This window comes from Cuculus canorus, chromosome Z (assembly GCF_017976375.1).
Source record: "Cuculus canorus isolate bCucCan1 chromosome Z, bCucCan1.pri, whole genome shotgun sequence".
Lineage (NCBI taxonomy): Eukaryota > Metazoa > Chordata > Aves > Cuculiformes > Cuculidae > Cuculus > Cuculus canorus.
The window spans coordinates 68,012,358-68,029,259 of record NC_071441.1 but is presented as its reverse complement, the minus strand read 5'-3'; the positions used below and the strand labels follow the sequence as shown (position 1 = coordinate 68,029,259).

Here is a 16,902-nt window from a genome sequence, read left to right as displayed (position 1 = left end):
AAGGTCATATGCACGAAGAGCAGTGCTACAGCTGCTGATCTGAAACCACCTTCCATGTCAAGTACTAGTGTCCCAGCTTTCTCCATGGGAAGGAAGATCCAGCCGTCAGTGAGAAGCAAGGTGTTTGCCTCTTCAAAGGGCAGGAACCTCCCAGAAGCAGGAGGGAGGAAGCACACTGCTGTCTGCCAAAAGTGGCTCTCCCAGAGGCTCCACATTACAGCTTGGGAACACCAGGGTCTTGAGTCACTGAGACATTTTACATACAAATGTAGCCGATTTGGGAGTTTAAGATGACTGGAACTGTAGCACTGGACAGAGCAGGGTAGTCTGTACAGATCTTAAGACAACCCTAAATCAGACATAGACACTACAGTGGCCTTTAAAGGGTGAAATTGTTTTCAGGGGAATTTATGAGGCTTTGTAGCCTGGTTCAGAGTGGGATGGAGGGGTCACAGCTCAGGTGAGGAGACTGACATTTTTGGGTACAGGGCCATTTGGGCAGCTCACAGGTGGGCATCCTTTCCCCTCCAGTTTCATTTGAACACCCCAGCCCAAGATGAACTCTGGCTACTGGCACTACAGCAGCGTGTGTCACTCTGTACCAACCCCACACATCTGACATGCACAGCTTCAGAGCATCCTCCATACCTCTCATTCTGGGTGGAGTGCAGAGCTGTGGGCAGGGTGTTGTAGCTCACCACTGCTGACCTTTGAGAGGTGTAATGAGAGAGGTTTACAGCTCACACAGCCATCCATGTTGAGACAAGCAAACTGTGCTTGCTCCCAGCTGATCTCTAACTCCTGGCTCACAACCAGGGTTTTAGGCACACTGCGGATGACAGGTCAGTTCTCAGTCATGCTCTCATTACGATCAGGCTGGAGGCAGCTTCCTGACCTGTTCTCTCTGCATAGCAAGTGGCACAATGCTCACTGCTTCCTTCAGCAATCAATGCCAGCTCTCTACAAGTATCTGGCAACGAGTCTGCCTAAAGGCAGCTTCAGAAATGTTTAACAACTTCTTTACTCGCTCCAGAGGATGGTCTCAGACTGTATCAGAAGGCTCTCTAGAGCATCTGCTCACCATCAGAGTGAGCAGATACTGTGGAGCAAGGCAAACTGGCTGTGCGAGGTGGACTGCAAGGTACAAGGCCAGGCTTCTTTGGAAGATGCAGGCATGGCTGGAGCCACTTATGTTGATTAGCTGAGGATGAGCAAGGGCAGCAGAATGACTTGATTTCCTGCATGGTTCAGTGAGGGGGCTCAGGAAACCAGTTTCTTTCTAGCTGGGCCTGTTCTGCAAGTCAAGACTTCAAAGAGAACAGGTCTGCAAACAGGAGCTGCCTGCCCACTTCCCAGTGAGGGGTGAAAGAGGGAAAAGGTGGACAAAACACCCCTAGTCCCCTACCCTAAGGCTGCTGCTTGAGGAGAACAGCTCCAGATTGCAAATTGTCAGCCAGAAGCCCAGTGGTACCAAATCCACGGCACAGTTAGGACAGGACTGCGCCAGGTTGCACATTTGCCCTGAATGCTCCACCACCCTGTGCTGCAGAAAGCAAGGTGCAATGATGCTGCCAGTGGCGAGCTGCCATAGCAATCCCCCCAAGCCTCCCTCCTTTGTCTTTGCTCCCCCAAGCCCTGCTGTACCCCTACTGCTGCCCCACACATATAACCCACTACACAACATCCAAAAACCTCAACATGCTCTTAAAGCAGTGTTCATCACCCAGAAGAAGGAAAGGGGGCAGAGGTAGAAGCCCAGCCCCACAAGTCATCATTCCTACTTGCTCTGCAGGTGAAGTGCTTAATCTGGACCTGGGTGCACCACACCTCACGGTGTTCCATCCTCAGACACGGCACAGGAGAGCCAGCAGACAGACCTGGGGCACAGAGGCCCCTTCAACCACATCCTTTGTTGTGCTGCAGCAGGTGAGGATACTTCAACATCACTGCCAGCCCTGTGGTGGTGACCCGTGCCTCCTGCCCAGCCCAGCCAGCTTCCAGCACAACTGCCTGCCTGCAAGTCAGCACAACGAGCTCTCTCTACCTTGTGGCAGCATCAGGTTTGATGGAAACGGAGCTCCCAGACTCTTACTGCTGCAGCCTGGCAGTCATCTCCAAGTCTCTGTTCTCCAGTCCCAGCCCTCTTCCACTTCAGAAGTTCTGTTCTGCTGTGCTGAGCTTCACTGTGGCCTGAATTGGAGACAAGACCCTCCTTCACTTCCGGTCCTAAACATTGTTGTCTACCATTTCTATGTGCCTCTAAACAGTTACCCAACCTGGTGTATAAGCAGAGCTCCTCCCTCTTTCCCCTCTCCCACATAGGCACAAGACAAAGAACCCTGCTGAACCACACTCAGGTGTGATACCTACCAATATCTTTCCATGAATGAATTTAATGGTTTAACAGAATGGATAGAAATCACAACTTCTAAAAGTTCTGCTTCCCTTCCCACTCTGCCTTTCCTCAGACCCAGTAAGGCCCACCACAACTGGTTACATCACTTGAGGGTGATAGCAGAAGCTAGTGAAGCCTCAGTCCTGATCCAGGATGAGTCACAGAGCTCAGGAGACTATACTACTTCCTTCTGATACCATCAGCCATGTCTTAACACTGGCTAAAAATAAAGATGGGCCAAAACTGCAGAGCCATGTCTTGCCTCAACACGAAACTTAGCGAAGCTCAGCACTAAGCTCAGCACAGCTGAAAAATCACCTGAGCAAGTGGAAACCAAAAAGTGCAGAGAGGCCAAAAGCCTTGGGTCTACAAATAAGGGAGAGGCCGGGAGGCGGTGGCAGATGCCAAGCAGCCATCCAGCCATACAGAGAGGGACAGAGCTGGGCTCTTGTCTCACTGAGCTGAGGGCTTTGGAGTTATTTCCACACCCAGAGGCTCGGTGAAGTCTGTTTTCAGTACTGCACGCAGCCACCCAAGACAACAGGAACTGACTGCTGTGAACAGGAGGGATGCTGCATTTTTGGCAGGGAAAGGCTGGAAAGCTGCAGGCCCGTTCCTCACTGTGCAATGTATGGGCACCCAGAAAGCACGGTCCAAAGGATGCTTGGTGCTAGGGCTAAAAAAAGGGTTCACACACACATCTGATATGGCTTAGACACTTGAGGTCAGTGAGAAATTCAAAGTTCTTCCTAATCCCTGGGATGCTGTGCCCAGCAAAACCTTCACTCACAAGGATTTGGGACTCTCACACAGCTCTTAGCAGGGAGCCACAGGTTCACACACAAATAGGGGCTCTGAGGGACACCAGCAATATTCGGGGACCTAAAATTAGCCCCAGCAGATGATCTTCTACTCCATTTTTGGGAGCAGTGAGAACCAAACAAGGATCCAGCTGTCCCAACGCTTCCATGGACAGGATCTTTGAATGCCCGACCTACTTGCAACAGAGATGGCAGCGTAAAGAGGGGATTCTGCACATAACTCCAGTGCCAACACTTGTGGGGAACCCAGGGCTCCATCTCTGAATGGGAGTGGGCCAGTATTTTCTTGCTTTTCAGTGGAAAGAAGACTGCTTCCTAGATCAGCTGGTAACACCAAGGGGCAACGGCAGCCCATATATGCCAAGAGCAAGTTGAGGGACATTAGGCTGACCATTTCTATGGAAGATATAAGCTCCACTTTGCTCGGTCTCTTGAGTTTGCCAGCAAAGCTTTCCTGACAGAGGCACTGAAATCTGTCCAAGAATCTGCAAGCTGTACCAGCTTCCAGTTTACTTCCAGCTGCACTAAACTGAACTTGCATCGTTAATTATACCTGAATATAAGTTTGCTGACATCACTGGGGTTAGGCAATATTCAAACCAAGAAAAGTTCTTGCTACAACCAAGTAATGGGAGGAGTTGCTGCATTAAACACATACAGGACATTTGCTGTCCCTGTAGGTATCAAGCTATCACATCAGCAAGAGGAAGCAGGAGGAGAAAAGTAGCCCCAACATGGCAAGCCTTGTGTTAAAACACCTATTGGCAAGGGAGCCCTGAGAGGATGCTGTTAGCTTCATGGACTGGGAACTCCAAGCAGCTCCAGCAGAACCAAGGGCAACCCTTTTCTTTGGTCTTAGCCACATAACATCTCTTTTCCATCACTAAGAGATATAAGATCCCAGCACGGAGCAGGTATTAGTGATTGTCACGACTCACCTGGATAAAAGGACTGCTCTACTACTATTATGTTGTGTAGCTGGGAGTTCACAGCATGCAGCACTGACATGAGTGAAGGACTTCTTCCTTCCATGTAACTTCCCAGGTGAACTTAGCCCTGCCTCAGTGGCTGTGGACACCACATCAGCATGAAGGATGAGATGGCCTAAGGCCCAGTCTCCAACTGCCTCTGGACTGGTCACAGACTTCCCTGGCACACACTTCAGAGGACAAGCCTGGGCAGCTAGGTGTCCTAAACAGCAGCTTCCCCATGTAACTTCTCCTGGCTAAAGCACACCTCAACTCTGGAGTGAGAGAAGGGCTCGGCCTACTCCCTGGGAGGAACAGTGCTGATGAGGGCTTCCTTCTCAGTGAGAACATGCCCCATGCAGTCAGGGCATACACTGCTGGATCCCTGGCAGGCACACACACTTCCAGGCACACGAATAGGGTGGGAAGCCCACAGCCATCTCAGCCTGCTGATTAACTTGGGCCTGAGCTACATGTCTCTTGACAGCAGCAACACAAAGACTCCCAGTCCTCTTGAAACATTTTGCCATCACTCTAAGCCTCACACATCACAGCCAAGGGCCTCCTCAAGCTACAAAATCCCAGGAAAATGCAACCAGAGTTCAACCGGTTCTAACAGAAAGCAGGATCACATCTGCCACAAGCTCTGGGTGAAATCTCAGCTCTATTTTCTCAGGTGAAGGACAGAGCAGCAGAGAACAGCAGCTAGAAAATGCTCCCATTCAATACTGCTGGTACACAGAAGGATGTGGGCAGCAAGCAGCACAGACTGCAAGTTCCCAAGAGCTTCAAACACGCTGACCTTGAGCTCCTGACAACTGGGTGCAGGGTTCAAAGGGTCTTAACAGCACCAGTCACACACATCCAGACTCCCTTTGCCACACTGCCAGCCAAGTCAGAGGCAGGAGCACCCAGCAAGCCTGGGCTGTGGGAGCACCTCACCTGGGTGACACTAACACTTAGAGGTGTCCCTGCAGGCCAAAAGGAGGAGAGCACAGGGTTCCTTGGCTTCTTCATACAGCCCTGGCGAAGGAAGATAAATCGGTGGCGACTGAGCATGTGCTAACCTTGGTGAAGGGCTGAAGCAGATGAAAAAGGTGGCTCTCAGCTGTTAGCACCCTCAGAGTGGTCTTGGGGTAGCTTGTTCCAGCTGTGTTGGGTCTCCTGGAAAGACAGGAACATAGACACATTTTCAGCTCAGCTGGGAAACACCCTGCCCATGCAAGAAGACCTTCTGAATGCTGGGCAGGCAGTTAATTGCTCATTGAAGCAAAGCACGTTAGTGGCCAATGCACAGAAGGGAGAGACCCCAACCACTCCAGCCTCAGAAGACCCCACCACATCTTTTACCAGTGCTGAGAATGTCCCTCCAGCTGCAGCCCTGACGCCCTCACAGGGTTCTAGTTATCACCCCCTTTCCCGGCATGGCTCCAGGTGGGTGTAGGGTTGGATCTTCAAAAAGGGCTGCTAAGGTTGCTGCCGCCACCCCTGGATTTCAGTGGAAAGCAACATCCTTTCTGTGCTCTCAGCTTCGCTGTTCTCCTTCTGTGCAGCAGTACATCGCTCCACCACACAGGCTTTGCTGGTACTCGAGTGGGTGCGCTGGCACATGGTTTTATCTGCAAGAACAGGCTCTGGCTGTGGTCCCCACAAGACACCCACTAAACCACTCTGCAGCGATGTGGAGCCAGGGGAGGGAGGGCCAAACTCTGCTCCTAACAACCCAAACAGACCAGACAAATCCAACACTGCAGCGTTGCCCAGGCTACAGCAAAGGGGAAAACGACAACTGCTTAATAGACATCTCCAAAAGACCTGCCAACACTGTCACAAAGATGTTTAAGACTCCTCCCCAGGCTCCCAGTGCTGTAATTACAGACTACTGGAGATGGCATTGTGGGGGCTAGGTCCTCGTGCCCAGCAGGTCCTGAAAACTGGGACAACATCAGCCTCCCGAAAACCAGGCTTGACATTCCCTTGGCTGCAGGCAAGATGAACAAAAACTGCACAGGGGTAGTGCCTGTTCCTCCTGCCAGCACTTCCACCCTGCACTCCCACTAGCAGAACAACCTAGCTCTGAGCAGAGCACCATGAGCACCCCCGCTCTACCTTGCTGGTGCACCGCTCCCTAAATCAGTCATGGAGGCACCCAGAAAGTTTCCGCTTGATGTCACCTGTACCTACAACTAGCAGCTCAACCTGCAGCACCATTCCAGGAGAAGTCCCGCCTAGAAGCTGTACCAGCTATTTGCCAGGACCATGTTTTTGGAAAGCGTGGAAACATAACAAACTCGAGTAAGTGTAGGATGTTTATAGATAAATACACATACATTTAAAACCTTCCACCAGTTCCTGATTTACCACACTATCTTTTAGAGAAGGATTGGAAGGCTCAGAGCCTTAGCAGTGACAAGAATTGCTTTGGACGTGGCTGAAGTGCTCCCACCCACATACTGCTGCAGCACAGGAAGCGACAGCGATGCATCCGACAGAGAAGGGTTGAAAACACTCCTCAGGAAGAACGCAATTACCCCAAATGGTCTGAGGCTGGGAGATCTGGATTATCACCTCAGCTCTTGCATAAAGGGCTTTGCATCTTCGTTCACTTTCAACAAGAAGAATCACAAGGTTGACATCAGCCCTGGCCCAGGACACGTACTCCTTGCTAAAAAGCACTTTCAGCTGAACCATTAATTGCACTTTTTGGAGTACACAGGGCTCCTTTGAAGGCTTCCCATCCAAGTATTGTTCTACCATCACGCTGCTCAGCTGGGGGGGTTGTCCAGGACACACCACAGGCTAGTATGACTGCAAAGCACCAGCCAGTCCTGAAAAAGCTCTCTGAAAGGCAGAGCATGTGAGCTCAGCTGCTCTTCATTCGGGATTCACAACCAGCTGAAGGCACCGACAGAAACAGAGGGAAAACATGTTAACTGGCAGCTGGGCACTCACGAGGCCAAGCAAGTGAGACTATGAAAGAGAGGAGCAAAGGCAGAATGAGTATGAGGATTTGTAAGGATGCTTCCCAGTCAAAGAAAATTATTTTTAAAGCAAACCTCAAACTTTGTGAGACCCAGTTCTCTAGATGTTGTATTCACCTAGTTTACTTGCTCATGAGCAAAAGCAAAATGAAAGAACAAAGGAAGAGATCCAGTAAGAAACCAGGCTCCAGGGAGCAGAGCCACGAGGCACTGCAGGCAGAAGGAAGGATCAGAAACACACGATGGTGTTAAAAGAACACACAGGCCCACTTGACCCGCTGGAGGAAGGGGTTTCCTGGGAGCGACGTGCATGCAGAGGCATCAGGTAAAACCCTCCCTTGGAAGACTCCGACTGCCAAGTAACCCGCAATGACACCATCCTCAAGCCATCTGTTAGCACAGAAATGGCTCCCGAAGGGATTTCTCTTGTGTTGCCCTTCACACCTGTCCTGCTACAAACCTCTAGCCACAGAAGCCTCTGATACTACACTGACATTGTGCTGAGGACACCACTTTTCTGACCAATTTGGCCTCCCTTTTTCCTTTCACACCTGTGGCTGCATACCTGCCAATGACACGTTTTCTCATTCTGCGTGCAGGAAACATCCCCACACACCACATTTCGCCACACACGATGCTGCCTACCAAATCTAGAAGGGGACCAGCAGCAGCAGGCCCAGAGCAGTAAGGGCAGGGAAAGGCCTCGGCAAAAGTCAGGAGTCACAGATTTTTCAAAAGCCAGATCAGTAACTATCCCCTTGAACCATCCTCAGGTGCAGAAGAAGTGGTGAAGGTTGGTGAGTCTGCCCTTTGCTACTCTGCACAGCCACGCAGAGATGGGCCAGGGCAAGCAGCTGGGAACAGACAGCAAGGAGGAAGAGCAGTGGCACAGATGTGCCCCGTACCCAGGGAGGGAACTTCCTTTCCTCCGCATGGTCTGAATGCTCAGAAGACCTGAAACTGCCAAGGGGACAAGGGTTGGGAAAGCTCAGCACCACAGCAGAGGGAGGACATATGGACTGGGGGCTTCTTCTGCTTTGGTGGAAGCCTCCAGGAGCAATCCAGCAACACTACCAGTAAAATTACAATCACAGAATCATGGAAACATTAAGGTTGGAAAAGACCTCTAAAATCATCCAGTCCAACCATGAGCCCCTCACCACCGTGCCAAACCATGTCCCAGAGTGCCAGGGCTACACAGTTTTCTGAACACCTCCAAGGACGGAGACTCCTCCACTTCCCTGGGCAGTCTGTTCCAGTGCTTCACCACTATTTCGGTAAAGATTTTTTTCCTGATATCTATCCTAAACCTCCCTTGGTGCAATTTGAGGCCATTTCCTCCCATCCTTTCACTTGTTACTTGGCAGAAGAGACCAGCACCCACACCCGCTACAGCCTCCTTTCAGGAGGATCTATTATTCCTTAAAGTCCATTTCTGCAGAGGGCAGACACAAAGAACAGAGCACTGAGAGCTGCTGTGCCCACCTTACTGCAAAGGCAGAGAGAGGGGTGGAGCCCCTCAGCAAGCCATGCCTTGAACAACAGAGTCCCCAAAGTCAGCGCAGGGTGACCCCACCAGCTTTCCTTCCAACAGCAGGTAAGAAATCTCTCATAGAGGGAACACAAACAAGGTGAGTGGCAAAACTGAAATGGTCCCCACCCTCCCTACCTGCAGGCCGGAACTAACTTTGCAAGCCCAGCTTCCCAAGGACAGCAGCTGTGGCAACACACCCTGGTTACCCCAAGCTGCACGTTTGGGCCCCATGAGAGTCAGCGGGAACCCTGCAAAACGTTATGGGAACAGCTTCTGCAGGTGGAGTGAAGGCAGGTGCTGCTTTCCCTGCAAGAGACACGGAGGTGGCAGCGTCCCACTATCATCCAAACCCTGTACCTCGCACTGCTGCCCTGCCCTCAGCACCCACAGAGCTGCCAGGAGGCTGCAGATCCCAGCCTGCCACTGTGCCCAAGCGGGCACCCGGGCTGTGCCGAGGGAGCTGCATGCTGAGACACGTAGTCCCTACTAGGGCCCCGCTGCTCACTCACGCCAAGACCCAGGCGATGTGAATTGCTGCTATGAAATAAGGTGATGACGAGGCTTTACAGGATGACTTAATTCTACATGTCCTCAACCCCTTTCTAAAACAGAACCCCACCAAAAATAACTCTAGTGCTGTCACATAGGGAGTTTTCTTCCATTTCACCTGCCAGACCTTTTTCACCTGCATATGTTATCAACTTTGCCAAGACTCTTCTTTGTGGCAGGGTTCAACAATCTCCACAAGGTCTCAACTTCTCCTCCTTGGTAAGGCTGATGGACACAGTTCAGACAGAGGAGGACAGGTCCATATACAAATCTTTGCAAGTGTGGTGCTTTTTAAAAAGTGGAAGTGAGTTTTAAAATGCCCCAAGACACAGCATGGCATTCCTCTGCCATACAGTTCCCACAGCCACGACCAACTCCACACTCCTTCCTTGAAAAATGAAAGGAATCTGGAGATCGCACAGATAAGTCTGTGCCCCTTGCACAATGTCATCAGATTTGTGACCTTCACAGGTGGATTGTGAGCAAGCCCTCAGCCTCAGCTCCCACCACGAAGCCATTACCTCTACCTTCCATGATGCACAGTAGAATCACAGACTCATTAAGGTTGGAAAAGACCTCTAAGATCACCTGGTCCAAAAGTCAGCCCAACACTATGATGCCTACTAAACCATGTCCCAAAGTGCTACATCTACACGCTTTTTGAACACTTCCAGGGATGGAAACTCCACCGTTTCCCTGGGCAGCCTGTTCCAATGCTCCATCCCTCTTTCAAGAAAGAAATTTTTCTTGATATCCAATCTAAACATCCCCTGAAGCAATTTGAGGCTATTTCCTCTCATCCTTTTGCTTGTTACTTGGGCAAAGAGACCAGCACCCACCTCATTACCACCTTGCAGGTAGCTGTAGAGGTTGTACCTTTTAAAACGCAACATCTGGTACTGCCCAAAAGCACGCTGCACACCAGCGGTGTGACTTCTGAATAAATGGGGTGCCCCAGCCACAGCAAGATGTGTTAAAACCCCACCAGGTCTGCAGCTGCGGACACTAGGTGGGCACATGTCCCCCCAACAGGTCCATCCACCCATGACAGCTGTCACCAGAGGGGAGCTGGCCTCTCTCACTGCGGATGCTGGGGTTCACAGCCCCACACCGAAGGCCACGATCTGATTCACCGACGGGGCAGATGCAGACGATGCAGGTGCTGATGAGCACCTCGCTCCTGCTCCCTGTCTCCCCGAGACCCTTGGCAGCTCCGGGCCTCCGGTACTGCCCCACCGCCACCGGTCCCTCGGGCACAGGCGTTCAGGGGGGGACAAGAGCAGCCGGTTGGGCCCAGCCGGCTTGAGCCGGTGCCCGGGAGGAGGCGGAGGAGGAGGAGGAGAAGGAGGCGGCCCCATCCTGCCGGCAGAGCCGCGGCCAGGCTGTCCCTGCCTGTGTCACGGCAGAGAGGACGCGGCCTTGGCGGGCGAGACGAGGGCCAGCACAGCCTCCCGGAACCGCCGGAGGCCTCGACGGGGTCCGGGACTCGGGATGCGGGGACGGGGACCGGGGATGCGGGGACCGGGAGCGGGATGAGGGGACCTCCCAACGCATCGGGCGCCGCCCCAGCGCACCCCTCCCGGGCTGCAGCCCCGCCGTGTGTGCCCCCAGCGCTGTCCCGGCCCCTCCAGACCCCCCGGTGCCGGCCACCACCCCGGGCCCGCCCCACCCCGCCAGACCCACCAGCGCCACCTCCGCTGCCGCCGCCGCCGCGGCCCCGACTGCCGCGAGCCTACCCGCGCTCCTTCCGGGTGTTACCGAGGCCACGCCCCCCACGCCCGCCTCCCGCGAGCTGATTGGTGCGATGGGCGGGGCGAGGGGCGGTGCGGCCAATGGACGGGCGGGGAGGTGGTGCCGAGGCCACGCCCCTCATACCACGCCCCCTCCACGTGCGGGTGTGTGATGACAGCGGGGAGGGGGCGTGGCCAGAATACCCGGCTGGTCATTGGCTTCGGCGGGAGGGGGCGTGGCCTGGCTCGGCGCCAGGGTCTGCAGCGCCCGGACCCATAGCTGCGGCGTCTCCCGGCCCCACGGGCACCCCCAGACCCCACAGACACGGCCCCCCTGAAGCCCCACCCCACGGTGGGTGCATGTGCATGCATGGGCATGGCGTGTCCCGGCCCCACGGGCACCCCCCAGACCCCACAGACACGGCCCCCCTGAAGCCCCACCCCACGGTGGGTGCATGCCCGTGCATGTGTGTGATGTGTCCCAGCCCCATAGAAACCCCCAAGGCCCCACAAACACGGACCCCGAAGGTCCCACCCTACGGCGGTGCATGCCCGTGCATGGGCATGGCGTGTCCCAGCCCCACAGACATCCCTCAAGCCCCACCGGCATTGCACGTCCCAGCCCTCTGAGCATGATGCCACCCCACAGGCATCACCGATGCCCCACAGGCATTGCATGTCCCAGTCCCTTGAGTGTAATCGCACCCCACAGGCACCCCCAGCACCCCGCAGGCATTGCATTTCACAGCCCCACAAGCACGATCTCACCCCATGTCATCCCCAAAGCCTCTCACATGGGCATTGCATGTCCCAGCCCCAGAGAAACAGCCCTTCTAGGCCCCACAGGCATGGTCCCACCCCATGCACTCCTCTCCCCCCTATCGGCATGACCCAACCCCACAAACACCTCCCAAACCCCATGAGCATGGAATATCCCAGCCCCATGGCACCCCCAGGCCTCACAGACGTAAGCCCCCATGGTCCTGCCCCACGTGCACCTCCCCACCACAGGTGTGATGTGTTCTGGTCCCATAAGCACCCCCCAGGACATAGGGTGCAGCATGTTCCAGCCCTACATGCATGATCCCACCCCACAAGCACCCCCAAGGCTCCAAGGGCATTGCATATCCCAGCCCTACAAGCACAATCCCACCCCACAGGCTCCCTCAAAGACCCACAGGCATTGTGTGTCCCAGTCCCACAAGCATGATCGCACCCTACAGGCACCCCAAAGCCCCATGGACATTGCATTTCCCAGCCCCACAAGCATGATCCCAACCCACAGGCACCCCAAAACACCCATGGGCACGGTGTGTCCCAGCCTCATGGACACCCCAAAGCCCCATAGGCAGTGCATGTCCCAGCCCCATGGACAGCCCCCAGACCCCACGAGCACCCCCACAGGCTCAGTGTCTCTTGGCCCCATGGACACAATCCCCCCTCCCCCCCCCCAAAGCGCCATGGGCCGGGTGTGTCCCAGCCTCACGGACATGCCCCCCCTGCCCCAATCCCACAGGTGCGGTCCCACCCCACAGGCACATCCCAAATCCCACATGGCATGGCTTGTTCCACTCCAGAGACAGGTCCCAGGAGCATGATCCCACCTCACAGACACCTCCCAGGCCTCAGGAGCACAAACCCACCCCATGGGCGCTCTGCAGACCCCACAGTGCTCTGTGTCCCAGCCCCAGGGACGTGGACCCCCAGGCCTCGTGGGCACAGTCCCACCCTATGTGCACCTTTCCTCCACAACCATGGTCCCAGGAATCAACCCACAGCCCACAGATATGGCATGTCCCAGCACCGTGGGCACAACCCAGATCCCACAAACCCTCCTTCCCCAGGTTCCGTGGGCATGCTATGTCCCACAGGCAACCCCCAATGTCACAATCGCATGCCATGGACACAGGTCCCAGCTGTGGTGGAGCTGGCAGTGGGCACAGACCCCATAGGAGTAGCTCAGAAATGCTCCAGCACCGAGCAGCCATGGGGCACTGCAGCTCCATCACCATTGATGGGGACCCTGGTGGGACCCACAGCCCCAGGGAGCTCGCTGGCCTCACTGTGGGCTGAAGAGACACCAAGACTTCATCAATTTTGGGTGAAACTCAGTAAAAACCAGCCCCACAACCAACTCACCTCGCTTCTCAGTGAGCTGCAGCTGCAAGGCCGCTCTAAAAATAGCGAGGACCGGCACTGTCAAACGATAAATATAACCAAGATCTAGTCTTCTGGTTGCAAATCAACAGCATGTCGACCAGCGAGCCCTGGTATCTGCCTTGCCTTGCTGCCAGCCTGCAGGCATCATTTTTGGAGTCACCGTCATGGAGAAAGCTGCACCAGGCACTCACTGGGAATAGCCGTGTTGGGGGGGGGGAACAGCAGGACAGTCAGTCGTCTCACTGCCCTGCCCTCCACACAATTTTCTATAGGGAGAACTGGCTGTTGAGCAGCTGCCAGCATGGAACCTTGTGTCCTTCTGGAGCCTCAGCCTGTTGTCATAAGAGATTTCTTGCTAAATATCCCCTGGTTGGTCCCGGCCTTGGGTCGTGGGCTGTTAAAGGGTACATAAAATACAGAGAATTTTACTTTCTGAGCATGGTGATGGGAACACATGATGCTCTGGTGGTTTAGGAGCTGCTGCCTTGAACCACACACGTGTGGGTGCCAGTGAGGAAGAGCCCAGGAGGCTCAGTGCCCCCACACCTCCGCTCATCCCTCACAGCAAAGGTTTCCTATACACTCCCAGGGCAATATTCAGATTTTCTGCCCTTTGGCCCTGTGTGTCAACTCTGCCAAGCTGGAAAGAAGGTCTGGTGTCCAACCAGGATGGGAGCAGAGGCCGTGGAAACCAGAGATGGGCTGAAAACTTGGCTCAGTCCCCACTGCATGGCTGCTTCCACAGTCGGTGTTTTCCAGCTTAAACTGGTCGAGATGAGTTCGGGGCTAACAAATGGTTAACGAACCATTATTGGCCTGAACGGGAATTGAACTGGAACAACTTCAGTCGCAGCTGAACCCGCTGTGGAGCTGAATCCAAAAGATTTGCTGGTTCAGCTCCTGGGCTGTGTGGGTATATGGGCTCCTTTGTCCTTGACAAGAAGAATACATTTCTGTTTATTGTGTGGGCAGCAAAGGATTAATAATATCCCAAGTTATTTACCTCCTGCTTTTGAGTTCTGAGGGTTTGCAAGCGATGTCCCTGCTGAGTACACTGTCCCTTAGCAACCTCTCCTGATTTTTTAAACATGCTCTCGTTCCAGATAGAGGATTAAGAAGCAGGATGTAAAAGCTTCTTTTAACAGGCTGGGTGGGGTGAGGTTGCTCCCACTCCTCCTGGGTGCAGGGCAGAACCTCAACAACGGCCATTTTACAGGGAATGGTAATACATGCAGAAGGAAAAAAACCTCCAGAGGCTGAAGAGATGGGGGAAACATTGCTGCATAAGCCAAACTGTTGCCTTCTAGAGATGGACAGCCCACCCAGGGCTTGCCAGGAGTGGATTTCATCCCCTCCCTGCCAGCCCTGGGGACCCTCAAAGGGCTTCACAATGGTCTGTGGATGCAAACAGGGAGGTTTTAACACATTAGGCAAAGCTCTGCACCACGGCTGGCCACCTTCCAGAGGCTCGTCTACCGGGAGGGCAGGGAGGAGGGTGTTTCCCCAGGAAGATGAGGTGTCCCATGCAGTGTGCGGTGGAAGGATGTCCTTCCGTGATGAGCTCTGCCGCCTGCGGGGCTTCCCTTGGAAGGGTGCGCTGGGGAGGTGACTGGGTGCCAGTGAGTTCATCGCTGGGTTAGCTCCCTCCCAGAGCCGCCAGTGCTGCCCGACTGGCTGGCTTGTGGGCTGGGGCCGCTCAGCCTGTTTGCCAGGCTGCTGCTTCCGTTGGGGAAGCTGTTGGGTGCCAAGCTGCAGCAGGCCAAGGAGCTGACACCAGCAAGGCTCCTGCTGCAGTTTCAATGTAATTTAATAGTTTTCATCATGAAAGGGTGACGTCCTCATGCACACACTCGTTTTTTTTTGGTGTGGGCAGGGTTTGCAATTGCAAAATCACCTTTGAAAAGCTTGCGCATCATCTCCCAGAGCTGATGGTGCACAATGTGTCTTCCCTCATTGCCCACACACTGTCCACGTCGTCCACCTCACGCTATGCGTGCCTGATCCAAGTCTGTGTAGGTAAAGCAATAAAAGACCCAAGTGCAGAAACAAGCCCAGAAAGCCCAGGACCCCTGCCAGGGAGAGATTGTGGGGAATTTTAAAAAGGCCCTTGGAGGAAGCTGATGGGAATCAGCTGTCACATCGCTGGGTGGCCTGGTGATCTGTGCCAGGCTGTCAGGGTGCAGAGCGGTGGCAGGGTTGGACAGAGCGCCCATGATGACTCATGGCCTCATCCCAGCTGGCAGGGGAGATGGAGAAAGCCTAAGGGGCAGGCGTGTGAGAGAAGCATTTGGTGTCATTTCCCCTCTCAATATTGTGCCATACAGGCATCACTTTGTCAGGCTGTGGCAAAAAGGCTTTGGCTTTTCTATCTCTCATAGCGTCAGCCCTCCACATGCTCCTGCAGTGCTAACTCTCAGGGTTTTCACCCTTCTTACCTTCCCCACATTTAACAATGAGAGGAGAATGCCCACAGCTGTCTCACAGAGGGGACGCACGCTGGTGCCCTGCAGTGCAGCGCTGGAGCCAGAGGACATCCCTGGGGGAGTGTGGGTTGGCAGCTCCAGGTCCTTTCCCCCTCTGGAACCTTTTCCCAGCAACAGGCTTGGTCTACCTGTTCAACCGAAGCAGCTATAAAACTGGAGGTATGAATTGTACTCAGGAAGGAAGCTCTCTGCCAGAGGAACCGTCCACCTCTCATGTGTAGGGGTGGTGTTCCCTCGTGGCACTACAGGAATCACTCCCTGAAGGCTTGGTGTGGGGCTCACAGTCACAACTCAGCCTTGGTCACTGTGGCACCTTGACTGAGCCTTGGTGTCCACCAATGCCTCATCCTGAACTGAGGGTGTCTGCTGGGATTCAGAGCCTGGCTGGGGAAGCAGGCTTTTTCAGCGCTGCTGAGAAAAGATGGGTTTGATATCACTTTAGCAAGCAAAGGTGCTAGGGTCCTCCTAAACCCCACACGACCCTTGTAGCTCCAGTGTTGCCTCTCTCCCATCAGCTGTCCCCTAGAACATTCGAGGGGAGGGCAGCATTGTTACCCCCCATGGGATCACAAGGGGACTTAGGCACTGAGGAGCAAAGGAATTTTCCAAGCCATGCAGCTGGATGTAGGTCATCATCCCAGTGCCTTAACCACTCCACTTCACTGCTGCTTTATGTCTGAGATGCACATAGAATCGTGAAATGTTGTAAAGTACCTTAAAGATCATCCAGTTCCAACCTCTCTGCCATGAGCAAGGAGACATTTCACTGGAAGATGTTGCTCAAAGCCTCATCCAGCCTGGTCTTGAACACCTCCAGGGATGAGACATCCATGACTTGTGTCTTTCCAGAGCCAAAAAGGGGTCTTGGCTGTGGGCTACACTCAAAATATCCATCTTGGAGCTGATGGCAGATGGTGTGATGAGGGGCAAGGGCTGCAGGTTGCAGTTTGACATACGGTGGGTGCTCAGCAGGAAGAATTTATGCAAGAAAGATGTGCAGCCCTGGTCAGGTATCCAGGGGAGGGCCTCCAGGCCTGGTGGGGTGCAATACAAAGCCACAGCAGTTCTGATGTTGTGTTGGTTATGTCCTACTCTGAGCAGCAGATCAGGATGAGGATGTTCCTGCCTGTCCCTGCCAGTGATACTGAGGTGAGACCTAGCCACAACTCCATACCCAGTGCTGGAACGGCACCCATGTCCCAGCTCACCATCAGGGAAATAATGCCTGCTCTCTACTGGTCACACAAACTTCCCTGCCACTTTATCCCTCAAGGTCACCCA

At 54.1% G+C, this 16,902-nt stretch overlaps 1 protein-coding gene across 7 annotated transcripts in view; it reads right to left on the bottom strand.

Annotated features, from left to right (window-relative positions):
- ATOSB (atos homolog B) overlaps window positions 1-11,005 on the bottom strand; it is a 43,908-nt gene extending 32,903 nt beyond the window's left edge. For 2 of the 7 annotated variants that reach the window (XM_054053421.1, XM_054053419.1), the window contains exons 1-2: window positions 10,932-11,005; window positions 5,127-5,348 (exon numbers count right to left, since the gene is read on the bottom strand). The gene's annotated coding sequence lies outside the window, so the exon portion shown is untranslated. Of the gene's footprint in view, window positions 1-2,044; window positions 2,191-5,126; window positions 5,349-10,931 lie in introns of all 7 variants that reach the window. The other 5 variants (XM_054053425.1, XM_054053420.1, XM_054053418.1 and 2 more) reach the window with 4 other exon arrangements.
- Window positions 11,006-16,902: the final 5,897 nt, after the last annotated feature.